The sequence below is a fragment of the Chelonus insularis genome, unplaced genomic scaffold, assembly GCF_013357705.1.
Source record: "Chelonus insularis isolate UGA/USDA-ARS -01 unplaced genomic scaffold, ASM1335770v1 contig_135_pilon, whole genome shotgun sequence".
NCBI classification, from domain to species: Eukaryota; Metazoa; Arthropoda; class Insecta; order Hymenoptera; family Braconidae; genus Chelonus; species Chelonus insularis.
This window is the reverse complement of record NW_023276376.1, coordinates 1,055,114-1,068,864: the sequence shown is the minus strand read 5'-3', so window position 1 is coordinate 1,068,864 and position 13,751 is coordinate 1,055,114. Positions and strand designations below refer to the sequence as shown.

Below are 13,751 nucleotides of genomic sequence, written 5' to 3'. Positions count from 1 at the left end.
CCTACCCGGAGGATTACTTTTTTTTTTTTATTTCCTGTCTTCACTTCTTTCAATTTGATAATATATTTTCTCTTTTGAAGTAACATTTCGAAAATTTTTATTGTTTCTCGTCAATCTTTTATTATAAAATTAATTTATCTTCCGTGGCCTTGCTTCTTACATAACTTTTTTTTCTACTTATCAAAGCCTTTCTGCATTTACGTAAGCTCCACTGCTTCTCTTCGAGATCGAGTCATTGGAGCATGAAAATTGAGAAGCCTCTTGAATTTGTTATAAAGAAAATTGTTTACATAAGATTTTTTTCATTTTCGTAATATTTGTTTACTTCTGGTTTTATTAAATTTAGTGTAACCAATTTGATTTCTTTAAATAAAAAAATTTCATAACTGTATAAATATATTTTTATTTGATCACTAGTATTTTTCTCAAGACATGAGAATTTGTAGCATCACTACAAAGTTTTTAAAAGTGACTGCAATGTTAATTAAATAGATGACATAATACTACAACACTTTAAGTGCATTAAAATAAAACATTCTTGAATTTAAGATTTGCAGTGATGCAAAATTTTTTTTTGTCAACTACTTACTCTTATATTTGACTTTTTTGTAAATTTATAGTTCCTGCAAGTATCTTCAGTGACGTCTTTCTTTTATATTCTTTTTTTGTTTTCATCTTTCTCTTTTATATTCTCTCGCTCTTTCGGCAAATTGACTTTTCCTAATAAACCAACTCGCGAGGTAACTTCGACGAAAATCATTTAAAACTTTGCTCGAGTCAAATTTGCCTCTCGTTTTAATACGACCATACTCACTCCTTTACTTCTGCTACTTTTCTATCCCTTTCTGTCCAAAACTCACCCCTTATATTTAAGTAATATTCTACTCTTGCAAAAAAATTTCCTTCTCTCTAAAGAAATAAGCCAAAAAAATCTCCTCGATTCAAATAATCTCCAATTATCTCCAAATTATTGTTATTTCAAAATAATTTCTGCAAAAATATTTAAAAGTTTTATAAAAAAAAAAAATGATCACAGGAAAAAAGTAGATTAGCATTACTCTTCAGTCTCTGAAATATTAAACAGGTACTCAGAGAATGTGAGCGAGAATCTATGTGGGTAAATGAAGGGAAAACTAGTAAGGATGATTATACGAACATTTTCGGATAACCGTCGTTCTTCACTTTCGTCTTTTAGTCGCTTTCCATATCAGTAATGCAAGATTACGAGATAAAGGATAGATATTCCAAAGAAAGTGAGGCATGACTTTGTAACACGTGCATTTTGTTACTGTCTTTCTCTCTTCGATATCTCTCTCCTTCTCTCACTATCCTCACCATGATCTCATATTTTCTTTTAATACTTCTTATCCTATCTTATCCTCTAGATGTGTCACCTCACTCTCTAAACGTCTATCGACCGGCTGTCGACTAATTCGATTTTCTAGGAAAACCCGTTAATATCGTTGGTATAGAGGCACATTGCGTCGTCATTTCCACGGTCGAAAATCAGATATTCAAGCGTCGGTCCAAGAGATAGATTAATATTTTCTTAAATTATTAACCTTCGAAAGTGACTTTCCAGACACTTTGAAAAAAAAATGAATTATTTTACACCAATTATTATAAACAAATAACAATAAAAATTTCAGTGACTAATAATTAAAATAGAAAATATTTGAGAAAAAAACAAATAAATTCGTGAGTTTTAAATGGAAAAAAGAAGAAAGAATAGTAATAAAATTGAGAGAAAATTTGTAGAAAGATAAATTAATGTGAGAGAACACCCAACCTCTTGTCATTTTCTCAGCATCTCGTTATTTCTAGTTTATGGGATCTTGGGATACAACCCGCGAGACCACCCCAGGATTCCGTTACTATTTATTTCATATAGTTTCACCCCGCAAAGGTCGTCCGGAGGTAAACCGGTTGAGATAAGAGTTAGAAGATGCCTCAGGGTATCATCTACCCTCTAGAAGAATTTTTAGAGCAAAAAATATTCTTACGTTATAAAAATTAATTTTATTTAAAATAAAATAGAATGAAAAAACTTGATTTATAATTGGGTGTTAAAATTTTATTAAAAGCTCTAGAGTTAATTATTGATAACATAATTTTTGAGTTGAAAAATTTTTTTAATTCTGTTATAAAGAATATTGATAATTGAGTTAGGGGACGATGTGTAGGGAAAAATTCTCAGTAGAGGATAAGACAGATTTAGTGATGAAAAAATCAGAAAAGAGGAATACAGAGGATGGGGGTATTTAAAATGATTCGGGAGAGATTTTTAAGCATAAGGGTCGTATATGGAGAGGGTTAAAGAGTAAAAGAGGAGGGTAATGTAGAGATAGTAACAAACGATGGTAGTAGCGGCGTCGAGCGGTCTCGAAAAATTAATTATATCTCAAAAGTTGAAATCGAGTTGAGGGTGGAACGTTTGTTTTTGCCCTCAGCATATATATGTATATATAACAGAGTAGGAAAGAAGGACAGGAGGGAGGAGGAGAGTCAGCAGTGACGAGGCATCCGTGCCGACTCGTACCTCGGAAAATTTTAAACGAAAGTTTGCTAATGAAGGCGACTCTCGTCCCCCGACTGGTGCCAAGCGCGAAGAGAAAATCGCTCGACTCTGAACGTCGTCGTTGGGTGGCTGAGGGAATGAGTTTCAGCTTTTCAGAATAGCAAAGTATATATGATGTCTATGTCGCGTCCTACTGGTTATCTCGATCTCTCGTCTTCCTTCCTTTCCTTTATTATCCTCCACTGATAATAATAAACTACTCCCTTTAGAAAAAATTTACACGTTATAACTTGCAACTCAATTAATTAAAACTTTTTTTTTACAAATATTTACTATTTATTTCATTATTTTTAACTCGTTCAATTTTTTATGAGAGAATACTGTGTCATTTATTTGTAAGATATATTTCCAAATGAACCTGTCAAGTTAATTAAATGAATGTCAACCTTTTCAAATTAAGTGTACTTTTCTTCATTATTTTTCATGATGAAGAAAATTTGTAAAGAATAAACTTTTTGTATTTTTAAGAACAAATTTTAATTAAATTAACCCAAAAAGGTGAAAATACACTAATCTTTCATTTCTGTTTCACTAGTGAGATAAGTATACCAATGAGTGGACAGCTGAGTCTACAAAATAAACAAGAGATAAATAATAATCACACTGTAAATTTTTATTGAATGATTATAATATTTTTCAATTAACTACACCTCACTTTAGAGTTCCAAATGATTCAAGTCAAGTATTTTTTTATTTATTTTATGAGGTTCGTTAGATAAAAATATTGACAAGAAACTTTAATATTTCTATTAAACAAAATACATTTATCAAATTGAAGGAGAAAATTGTCAAAATTTTTGTGCAAAAACGTTCGAAATAATTCTTCAGCCTTGGAGAAATATTTAATGAAATTCTGAGCTACTATCATGGCATGGATCTTGTTCAGATACGAAAGACAGAAATGAAGGGAGTGAGTTTCTGTAGAAGCCGTGAGGATACCGCGTCTCTTCTCTCACAGGGATGGTTTTAATGATTTTTGGGGGGTTGCCAGGAACAAGCGAGAAACCCTTTTCTCGTTTTCGCAATGTAGTAAGAGTAGAAAGGGGATGGAAATTTTTAAGCCCTTACTTTTAGCCCTCGCGGGTCTCTGCTCATCTCCTCACGTCCATCCAAGCTATAACCCTCTTGCGAAAAAGGACGAGGCAAGAGAAAGAACAGAAGGGTTTAGTGTAGGAGTGAGTAAAGAAGGGTTTCACCCTTCAAGTCGAGGACGAAAGATGGTCGGCAAAATGGAGGGTTCTTCTACTACTTAACCCCCTCAAACCACCCTCTTACGAGTCATTTACCCTTTTATTGTTTAAAAAGATTATTCGAGGTATATCTTCACGTAGACATGAACATATATTATTCACAGGAAAATTGATATCATATTTTCCTTCAGCTCTTCTTATTGTTAAGTTTAAAGCAGAAATTCTTTTGTCAAAAATTTTTCATTTTAAATGTTTATCAAAAAATATTTTTTAATATATTAACAAATCTAATTTATTTTAACGCTTAATTTTAATTGAATCTATTAAAATATTAAATTGAATAACAATATTTTATGTAAATTAATAAAATAAACTATTAAATTAAAATTGATGAAGTAATTAATGAAACGAAATTGCACCAAATTATTTCAATTTTTACTGCTTTTCAATATGATATCATCTCATGTTCTATTTAAACATGAAATAATAATGATGAACATCCTTATTTTACGCATTTACTATCATGATATTGTCAATTTGTACCTCAATTGTTGTCAAAATAATTTGTTTTAACATTTTTCAATATTTTTAATGAGCTCGACACTATAAAACAATGTTTCAATTGAATTTTTTTTATAAATTTCTTTAAAAATCACATCGCGAAAATAGGCTGAGAAAAAAATGTTAGGATATGACACTTAAGAGCGACTTTATAAGATCGTATAATAATCAATTTTTTTTTACAATGAAATAAAACAAAAAGCCTAACATGAATGAATCAAGAGACTGTATTGATATAAAACTGATTGGAATAAAAATCATAAGTATACACTAGTATTTCCGTCCATCAAGTCAAACCTTGAATAAGATAATAGGAGTAGTGGATAGGAGTAATGGATGTACTGAGGAGACATGAAGTTGGCTTAATGACCAGTTTTATTGAAAAGGTGTTATGTTAGACAGTCTTTTGAAGACGATATCCACAAATAAGTGTATAAACGCCCCTAAGAAAATAGTCGACCATTTCTATCTTGACTTATTTACAGTGGGAGAAGCGTCACGTGATGCCAAGGCAAGAAGGGTAAATTTTCTCCCTCGCAGTTACACCCTTTCTTCGTATCACCAAACCCCCTATATATATTTCTTACAAACCCGCCTACTTGTTCCTCCCTCGTGTATCGTTACTATCTCTGATACGTAACGGAAATATAAGAGCTCAGATGTGAAAAATCTTAAAACATTGTAAAATTAATGAGAATGAAGAGAAAAAAAATCTCAACCTTCAGAGAATCCTGCATATGCTGCGCCATGTGGTCACGCAAGACGCTGATGGAAATTGTGAATAAATGTATCCTTTTTATATTTTATTTCTTGATGTTAACTGTACTATTATAGTGACAATGGTGAAAACCTCCCTTTTCCGATTTGCTCACCATCATTAACTACCGACGGAGAGAAATCGAAGAGGCATTAAGAATCAAAACCCGCCCTTTCACAAAGACGATTGCGAGAATAATTTGAGGTAAAATAACAGAGTTTAAAGTTGTTATTAAAGCGGTATTCAAAGGCTCTTAATTGATAGTAATCTAAGATATTTTTATTTCTTTGTCATCAAAGGTGAAAAATTCAATTGAATTAATTGCCATCTAGAAAAAATATCTTTTTTTCTTACAAAATACTGTGTGAAATTATGAAGCCTACATTATAACACTTTAAAGGAAAGATGTCTGTAAAAATAAATGAGAAACGGATGTTACTGAAAGGGAATTAAATATCATTATAGCCTCATAAATATTTTACTTAATTTGATAGGGTACGAATTAAAATGAATGATAGGTTGATTGAAGGGGTGAATGATTTATTTGGAAGAAGGTGGAAAAAAATTAAAATTCGAAGAAAAGAATAGTCACAATATTGGTAGCAATAGGTAGAAGACTCTTGGGAATGTGACACGAGGCAAAAGTTTACGAAGGGGTTGAAGCGTGTTGGGGATGAATGTGATTTTAACGTCTCCAATGCATGCAGACCATTTTCCACTTGAGTAATATAAATTCGTCTAATCTAAATCGAGGTAGCTTCAATTTCAGATGTTCTCGTATCTAATACTGTATACCTATACCTTAACCTTCAATTGCCACCCCTATCTTGTGGAGAAGAGTAAGAGAAGAAGGGGTTGGAGGTAAAACCAGTCCCGATACTCCAAGCCAAGCTTTCCCGCACTCTCGCGAGCCTCAGGGCTGCCAAGGAGAATTCCTACTCGCGCTTCTACTCTGCCTTTACTTCTAAGACGCCTTCAAACCACAAAGTAAAGTATGGGGCCATACTTCACTCGCCTCAGGATCTTCTTCTCGTTCCTATCTTTCGAGTTCCTTATTTCTACCCCCTTATCAAGCTATAATGAAACTTTGAAAAATCACTGTTATCTACTATTCTATTTTCATTTTAATCCTGGCCTCGTCTTGTTTGTCATTGTTGAAACTTTTTCAAAAAAACAAATATGAATGATAGTCTTTTGAAATACTGATACCCAATTTATCTAGTTATAAAAAAAGGATTTAATTTAAATATTAATTCAATCCTTGAAAAAAATAATTTAAGTTTGACGAGAAGATTTGGATTATAAAAAAACATTATTTTAATTAAAACAATAAATTGTTTGCGAAAAAAGAACACCGAAGAAATTTTTAAGTAAAAAGCACCATAGTAGCTTAAGTTGGCTGAAAACAAGTCAAGAGCTATGAAAAAAACTATCTCAACTCTCAACTTATTTTTAAATCACTGAAGTTGGTAATTTTTTTCTACAATTTTTTTTTGAAGAACTAGTATTTTAATATTATACCAAGGTATTTACTTTTATTTTTAAAATGCGTTATGACTGCTTGACTTAAACTATTTTTTATATATAATAATTATCTAAAAGAAACCACGAATAAAGATTTTTCCAATCATTGCTGTCAATTGCACTTGATATGCTTCTATAAAATTTATAACACCACATTCCAATCAAAAGGGTTCTAATAAACTTTGGCAACTTTTTCTCAAAGTTTGAAGTAATGAACTAATTATATATAATTGACACTCATTGAGATCAAATTAACGACCACATATATTTTTCAACTTTTCGCAAATGATTAACCAGGACTTTGTGAAATATTTTCATTACCTTCAACTTCACAAGTAATCACTTTTTAATTATTAGGTCAAAAAACAACTTTACAGTAACTAGGTTTTGATGTTGTGTAAAACATGATTTTTTCTCTGCTTCAGGAGTGAAAGAGTTGAGCTAACATCCGTGGGACCACGAGACACTGACTGTTTGCGAAAAATGACCGCTGGCCAGGACCTCCCCCTCTGGATCGTAATATAAGGGCCTTATTTCATGCATCGAATCGACTTGGGCGATCGTCCTCCCCTCCATTGGCACGTGGGCTTAGTCGTATAACGGCAATCCGTTGTGTTATGTATACAAAGTGAACCAAAGTAAGAAGTAAGAATAAAAGAACGCGAACTGGACAAACCAGTTTACCGTTTTTGAAATTAACCTGGTGTCCCTTTAGGTCCGGCTGTCCGATGTCCAGTTGCCAAAGAAGGGTCCCAAAAGGGAATTCAAACCTACTTTATTTTATGTATGTATTTTTGTAAATTTTTTTTAACAAACAATTTGCTTTATAAAACGATTCTATCATAAATAAATATTTACTTTTTTCATTGAATTGATTCGCTAAAATGGTATCAATATAGAGCAATAAATGAATGTAAAATTTTTCTGGAGAAAGTGTAAATCTAATGTAATGTAAGGAAAAATGGAAGAAAAGAAAAATAAATGTAAAACAAAAGAGAAAATGTGGTAGCGTTTAGAGTTTTAGTGTTTATGGCGTTCCATAGCCATCACAACGAAAGAGCCACTAGATGCGAGCTATACTACTTACTCTTCCCTGACTTTCTCTCTTACTCTTTTGCGAGAGTGAAAGACAATGGAACGAAATAAATAGCCCGTCTTTTGTCTTTTGTTTCTTGGCTCTATTGTTACCGAACGGAGATAAGAAAACAAGAGACTCCGTCGCTGTTTACGACCGGGTGCGGTCTTCCTCCTACTCCCTTGTACTTCGTCTTGTTTCATTCTCATTATTACATTTTTTTCAACATGATCGCATAATATATCATCATCATCGTCATTATACAAAGCTCATTCTCTTCTATTCTAAAATTTAAAAAATTAAAACAAAAAAATTTTATCCATTTGAGAGAAAATGTAATTTATGTTCTTGCTGAGAAGTGTAGGAGATGCTGACGATTTTTCAAAGAATTTATCAGGTGAAAGTGAATTCATTGATGGAAAGATAATTGTTTGATCAGTCAATATAAACTACCACCTTGTGTACTGAATAGTTTTACTCTCACTGGTAAAATATATTCAACGGTATCTCAAGAATTATATTAAGCATTTGATTGACTGAATAAAACATTCAACATTCACCGAATATCGTTAAAAATCGAGGTATATTTATTTATACACTTGTTAGACTTTCTTTATGTTTCCTTACATCCTTGTGTCCTTTGATCTTGAGTTTAGCTGCTTGCATTCCACCCACCGATAAGCATCGTTTTGCATACGATCGCCATTTTGCGGAGGCATAATTTAAATTTCGTTCCATTGTTTTGTCGCTCTTCTTATGCTCCACCCCCTATAACATCTAGAACCCTTTTACTTTCTCGTCCGTTCCCCTCTACTTTTGCTGTGCTTCGTTACGTCCTTCGCTCACCCCCGACATTTGTTCCCTTTCGGTCCCCTTAATTCCCCCCGTTCCCCCTTCGACCTCCCACTATACTTCAGTCAGTATAACTGTATACATAACCCTTGTACTTCGTCTCGCGGCCATTTGCATGAAATTAGAATCAGAATTTTCTTGCTGGAAAATTGCCCCGCCAACGCCTTCTCAGACTCTCGCAGCCTTAGGGGTTGAAATTTCTCACCCCCTTATTGGCAAAGTCTTGAACACTCGGTGGACTTGCTAATTTTAATTAATATTTTAAAAAATTTTATAAAAAAGGCAATTATTTATGCTTGCCAATTACTTTCTTAATTAAAGTTACTTCAATTATTTGAATAATTTATTCATAATTAAGTATTTTTTGTTTGATAATGACGCAGTTGAATTTTTAAAATTGAGGAAAAAATAAAAATTCAAGATAAGATGGAGGAAAAAAAATAAAATATATATTCATGGATTTCAGAGGTAAGGAAGAAAACGAAGAGGATGATTTTCTTAGACGTTGTATGCAGAAATGGATTCATCTATCTTTCGAGTAGATCCAGCTTATATTTCACAGTCTTACAGGGTAGATACAAAGACGAATGTTCCTTCAGCAAATCTTAGAAAGTGTATTCTACAAAACTACGCTCAGAATTTCGACTCCCTGATGCTTCATAAATTAAATTTAAGAAATGAATTCAATAAAAGTCTATCATTTATAAAATTGAATCATCTTTTTTTTCCAACAATTTGAACCAGTAAATTCAGAAATAAGTAAATTATTAAAACAAACTGATAACTATTCTTTATTATAAATGACAAAAGAAATCAGTAAAATGATTTTTTTATATTCAAAACAAAAGTAAAGATTACTTTTATGATGTAACATCCTGAGAGTATTTTTCATTCAACAATAGTAAAATAATAAATAGGATGGAACAGAGTAGTAAGTTTAATCTGATATTCGAGTGCATGAAAACGTTCGTAAATGTAGAAAGGGGGTGAGAAGTGACCCAAACTGGGGTGGCCATCAGGAAGTGACCACCTGGATAACTGGCTGACCGGTCGAACGGGTTTCTTGGTCAGACCTTTGACTTGATAAAAATTACGAGAGAAAAATCAGGCCATGTATTACGAAAAACCGGTTCTTCAAAGCCTGGCAATACGCATTATATATTTCGTATATACAGACATATAGGACACAGTACCTTCTATATGATCCCAGAACTTATATAGACGCAGCAAAGAGGGGTTTTGCTGACCGTTGGCCGACCCTCAGGGGTTATTTTACGCGAAGAAGGGCGCCATGAGGGTCATAAGAATAGACGAGAAGTTAACGTAGATTGTTAACTCGAGAGTTAACATTTCCCACGGGTTTCTCCGGTAAAAATGTATCTCATAATTTGTGTAACATTTTGTTAACATTTCCATCAAGTATAAAAATTCATTATCTACAGATTTTGCTGAAAATATTTTTGAGAATAAAGAAGCAAGTCTTTACATTCATTTTCATCCTCAATGCTGATCTCTTTTTCGCTTATAAAATTTAGTGTGAATTTTTTCATTCATTTAATGTATTTTTATTGCTTCCAAGTATAAATAAATTTCGAAGTTGCATGAACAAAATTTTTTAAATTAAAATATACGCAAAAGTTTTGATAATATTAAAATAAATATAATTATAGAAGAAAATGGAAATAAATGAAACAAAATTCAAATCTTACTGTATAGTTTGTCGAGAGCTAAGTCCAACCTTCTCGACTCTCTCGCTCTTTGAAACAGCTCTCACGAGGCCAGGCGCCCGTTTTAATATTAATGGAAAGGCTGATGGGGAATCTGAAAGGAAGGAAATTGAAGGAAAATAAAAGGAGCGTCCTCCCACCTTTACTTTGCACCACCAACCCTCTACCTCTTCCTTCTTCATCTCAATGCCCCTTTCTTTGCGCCTGCGCCGTTAGGAATTCCTTCAAAATATGCTGACATTACACTAAGGCATCTATACCACTTCTTTCTCCCATCTCACACTCTTTTTCTTCCTTCTATTCTGCTACGTTGGCTCAGACTTCTCTTTTGTTCTTCATTTTTCGTTCTTTCCTTCATGGATCCTTGCATTTAACGCATTTTTGTCATCTTAATTTATATATTCTCTTGCATTCTTCACTAATATACTTGAAATAATGAGATAAAAAAAAATATATTGCATAGAAAATTCTTTGTTCCTGAGCTGTTAAAGGATGGCACCATAATTTTTAACTGTTTTTTTTTATCAAACGGCTATTAATAAGCAGACGATTCAGATGGTGTAATAATAAAATAGTTTTGTTCAATAAATATGAATGATTTTACTTTTTAATAATTTTTTATCTCAATAAAATTCTTTTTCTTGTGAATTTTGTTTAAAAAACAGAAAAATCTTTAAAAAATAAATAAGAAATATAAAATGGAATAGAAAAGATTGATTGTCGTTATTATTTACAGAGATACAAGGACTTGAAGGAAATTTTTCATGCCCATGGATATCAAGTAGCGTCTTTTTATCCAGTCACCTTTCCAAGGCTTTTATCAAGCACCAAAGCCCGGCGTCTTGGAGCGGGAGCGTCTCCTGGACGACGACTCGGATCAATACCGACGCCCAGCGTCTCATTGGCCCCTTCTCTTAGGTGCCGCGGAAAATCGCCCCGGAGATGACGGCCGAGAAGCGAGTTAGGAGAGGGGCAGTAACAGGCCACAGAGGGTGAAGGAGACGCAAAGAGAGTCAAAAGCCTAGAGAAAGAAACGGAAGAAGGAAGATGGTAAAATTGAATGAGGAGAAGGTAGAAACATGATAGAAAACACATGGATACATTCCTTCTACCTTTCAACCAATCTCCTCTGCTATTCTTTCTCCTATCTGTTCTTTCTTTCATTTTATACTGTGTCGTTCTTATCATCGAACGTCAAATACCCTCATACAATACTCTTATCAATAAAAAAAATTTATTTCAAGCTGTTTAATTTTTTTTATTGATTTTCGTTTAATTATTGAATGATAAGACGTTCAACAAATGCCAAGAATTGACAATACACTACTACTAAAAAATAATTTATTCAAATATTTTGACTATATTTATCAGAAATTTTATTCGATGTCTATTTAATTTAATATGAATACATATTCCTATTTAATCAAAAGAATATTTGTATAGTCAAATATAATACTAGTACTTGATAATATCAAGCACCTGATAAATTTACTTTGTTTAAAATGTTTATTTGATAATTTCAAACATAAATGTATTAATGAATTTCAAAAATTGTCGTTATTTGATCAGAATCCAAACTACATCAAACGAATGTGATGTTACTTCCTATCAAGCATTCATTTTAACAAATAATTGATCATTAATTATGCGTTGATTATATAATATTAATGGCCCTTTGTTAATTCTTTCTTTACTGTATGAGAGTGAAGATAACAGAACTTAATATTCTGATCATCAATTCAAATTTATCATCTGCATTTGGTTTTTTCATGAATTTAGTATTAATGAATTATTTATGGAATTCAAATAAGTTTATTGAAATAAATAATTTTTGATAATTAGAGAGTATTTATTTGATTCATTCAATTTTTTTATAATCATATATTCATGATTATCCATTAATAAATTTTGTTTATTAAAAATAAATTTTCTCATCAATGTCGATTAATTTATGATGATAAAAAGAGAATAAAAAAAACTTGGCTGGTTCCAATTGCACTTCACGAAGTAATTACTTAAAACAATAAAAATGACAAAATCCTCAATTATTATAAAAATAGAGAATATTTAAAATATTTTCTTTTAAATCAATAAAAGGAAATGCATATTTAACAATAATTTTGGTGAATGCATACAAATTTCTATAGAGTCAACTATATTTTTTTTAAATAAATGCCGGGTGAACAAATCCTAGTCTTGATGAATTAGATTAAAACGATTAATAAAAACAAACAATTTAAGTTAAGAGTAATAATTTTATACTTCTTCTGTATTTTACATATTAATTTTACATGAAAATAAACGCAATTGTATTATTTTTAAAGGTGGGCGATTAAATTATTTTCTACTCAATAAAAAAAGATTAATTTTCTTCTTCACTCTTAATTTCAATATTAACACGAGTTTGTAAATAATTCAATTTAAATTCAATAAAAAAAAATCTTAAAAACGCACATTAAATGTAAATTGAAACGATTAGATAAAGCCTTTACAGGTATAAAAGTCGCGTGTCCGACCACTTTTTTGTGGATGTCTCTTTCTACTTCCCTTTTCCTCATACCTGCCATGGAGGCATGCACACGCTTTTTTCTTTCTACCAGCTCGTGATCCTTTTTTTTTCTCGTTCATGGTAGCACGCGTCCGGTGACCAGGACGGGACACATTATTAGCTTAATAACTCCCTGAGACCTTTTTTAATCCTCCGGATGGTATACGGTAGAGTTTAATTAAAAAATAAACATGCTGCCTGACTTGGTAAACGTGCAAAAGATTTAAACAGTCACCGCCTCTTATTCTTCATATTCATTAGTGTTTTCTTTTATTAGGATCAATTTATTCATTTTGTTATTTTATCACAAAATATTTTTTTTGTTATTATTTAATCACAATTAAATAATGTTATACATTTATGAACAACATAATTTATTGGCATAAAAATAAGTTTATTGCTTCACAAATAGGTTTTGTCAATTCTTATCAGTAATTTAAAATAAATTAAGAATATTTTGTCGTCACTTTTTTATATTTTCATAATCACTCCGCTAATTTAATTTGTACAGTCACAATATCAATGAACTCCATTGAATTTTAAAAGAGTAAATAAACGATTTGTAAACGTTATTATAAATTAATTGTATTTACTTGTTGCAAATCGATGTCAAAAAAAAATGTATCGAGAATAAACACCCTAAATAAAAAAAAATCTGCTTACCCTCTAATATTTCTTATGACAACACTTCATCACTTGTTTCTATTTACCCTGTTAAAAAGTGCACCCCTAAATTTTTTGCATCAATCCAATCCACCCCTTCCGAACGAGTACCTATGTCTTTTTTTTCGAGTGTCGAGTTGCTCAATAAAAAAATCCCCTCGAGGGTTACCCACATGACGTTTTTTTATTGGATACCTTTTCTTTCATAGGGTAGCACTTGCTTTTTAGGGGTGAATTCAGAGGCTCCTTCAAAGCTAAACAATGAAAAGGTCAACA

At 31.8% G+C, this 13,751-nt stretch overlaps 1 long non-coding RNA gene across 1 annotated transcript in view; it reads left to right on the top strand.

Annotated features, from left to right (window-relative positions):
• Positions 1-7,244, top strand: part of LOC118074423 (uncharacterized) — a 34,147-nt gene extending 26,903 nt beyond the window's left edge. Inside the window, exon 3 of the long non-coding RNA XR_004691207.1 lies at positions 7,036-7,244. This is a non-coding gene — a long non-coding RNA (uncharacterized lncRNA). The remainder of the gene's footprint in view (positions 1-7,035) is intronic.
• The last annotated feature ends 6,507 nt before the right edge of the window (positions 7,245-13,751 follow it).